Source organism: Myotis brandtii, unplaced genomic scaffold (assembly GCF_000412655.1).
Source record: "Myotis brandtii unplaced genomic scaffold, ASM41265v1 scaffold155, whole genome shotgun sequence".
Lineage (NCBI taxonomy): Eukaryota > Metazoa > Chordata > Mammalia > Chiroptera > Vespertilionidae > Myotis > Myotis brandtii.
The window spans coordinates 1,988,745-1,991,085 of NW_005355621.1; positions in this window are offsets into that span (position 1 = coordinate 1,988,745).

Consider the following 2,341-nt stretch of genomic DNA (forward strand, 5'->3'; position numbering starts at 1 on the left):
ACCGCTGCATAGATTGTCCCGTGCTAACCAACCTTCTCAACCTGTTGTCCTCAAATTTCACCTCATTCATTCACTTTATTGATCAAACACATAGAGCCATATTTTAGGCTCTGGAGCCAGGTAAAGCTGAGTGTGCACTTTACCTCTCTGCTTCTTAGCTGTGTGTCCTTGGACAACTTCCACAACCTCTCTCAGTCTCTGTTTTCTCATCCATTGCAGAGAGATAATAATAAGATGATCTCAGTGGGTTGTTGTGAAGATTAGATGACATAGGTATCCTGCCTAGAGCCTACACAGAGTTAATAGTTAGTAAATGGTAACTTCTGTCATTATTATTATTATTATTAATTCTGTTATTATTGTCATTAATTTTAGAACTATTCATGTGGGGGTGGAGGGTGCTTCTGCCTCACTCATGATGATTCCTTCCATGTGGGAGAGGTTCCACGTCACTCTTGGTTTCTCTCTGTCCCTTCACTCACTGGCCCCCAGGGGAGAAAGAGTGATATTATTTTTATTCTGATAAATTTGGAGGGAGAAATCAGGAACGCTCAGCCAACCTCTTTCCTTACACTTCCTCTTGGGAGTGAGCCTGTCTGCAAAGAGCATGCTCAGTATGTTTCATGGGCCTGTCCAGAGCTGCTGTGACCGGGGATGGTGAGTCTTTGTCGACTAGAGGCTCAGTGGCAAGAACTCCACCAGTCCACAAGTATCAACTCCATGTTCCGCTTTATCAGAAACAAAGATGGGTCTGTATTTGGATCTCCAACTGCCAAGTCTTTTGTTTTACTTCTTAATCAGTTCATAACTGGGGTGAAGAAGAGAGGTGCTATTTAAGTGGTACCCCTCAAATCCCAACAATTACAAATAATTATTTGCATACGCATAGCTGAGATTTAACCGCCTCGGTTCAGTGAAGCAGTTCAAAGGAAGCATTGAATTCAAATCCACAGACTTTTTTCTTCCCTTGAATCCCACCGGCTTGCTCGGCATCCCCATCAACATTCCAGATACTTGATGACCCTTTGATTTCAAACAGAAATTTACAGTTTCATTATATAAAAGACAAAAATAGGGCTCTGTGCCCATTTACTCTTCCTAACCCATTTCCCCCCTGGAGTCAAGGTTAGCCGTTTTCATTACCACTGCTTGCTTTTTGTTTAGATCACCCTTCCCTGCTGGATTCCAGATCCTTATCCAGGGCCTGGTGCAGGAAAGGACGTCTTTTATGTGGTTTTTCTTTATGGGCTTCTAGGGCTGAGCTACCTTTGCTAAACTAAGAGTGTCTTTGGTTCCCTGGCGATCACCAGGGTTTCATTTGTGTAGGCTGACTCTTGTTTGGAAATGGTGATTGCACGAAGCAGAGAGATGCTGAGATTAGGGGGGCTGGAGCATTCCAGCTCAATAAATCAATCCCCTGTTAATTGTGCCCCTGTCAGTCAACATTGTAACAGAGACTGCAGGGCAAGGAGCTTGTTAGCAGAGTGATTCCTTGTTGCCCTTTGTGGGCTGAGCTGACTGTCCATCAGATTAAGCCACAGCAAGGAGAGGCTGTTGCAGGGGCTACCACCTCTGTTGCTGTCAAAGAAAGAAGCCAATCAATACTCTTGGCTCCACTGGAACTTCTGAGAAATTTCAACCTGGGATTTAATCTCTGTGTAAACAACCAAATTCTAACCCCACTTTGTGAAACTGACCAGCTCACCTTGCATACTTTTAATGCCTTTAAGTTAAAAATCATGAAATCTTTGGCTGCATTTTCCCAAGTAGCTTCCAAGGGTTGTTAGGTAATAAAGCTTCTATTTGGCATCTAAAGTTATCTTTTCTCATAAGAGAGGTGTTCCTGCCTCTCTTGACCTTCTGACAGTAGGTTTACACCCACAAGACGAATGAGAGCTCAGCCATATTATTATGATGAACCAAATTACTCACAAAAGCTAAACATTCAGGCTATTGAACATTGTTTGGGTTTTTGTTTTGTTGTTTTGCTTCTCAAATCTTAACATGCATGAGACTCACTTGAGAGTCTTGTGAAAATGTAGAGTCTGATTCTGGGGGTCTGGGGAGGACCCCAACAGTCTGCATTTCTAATAAGCTCTTAGATGCTGTGACTGCGGCTGGTCCATGGACCAGACTTTGAATAGTATGGCTCTAGCTCAGCGGTTCTCAACCTTCTGGCCCTTTAAATACAGTTCCTCATGTTGTGACCCAACCATAAAATTATTTTCGTTGCTACTTCATAACTGTAATGTTGCTACTGTTATGAATCGTAATGTAAATATCTGATATGCAGGATGGTCTTAGGCGACCCCTGTGAAAGGGTCGTTCGACCACCAAAGGG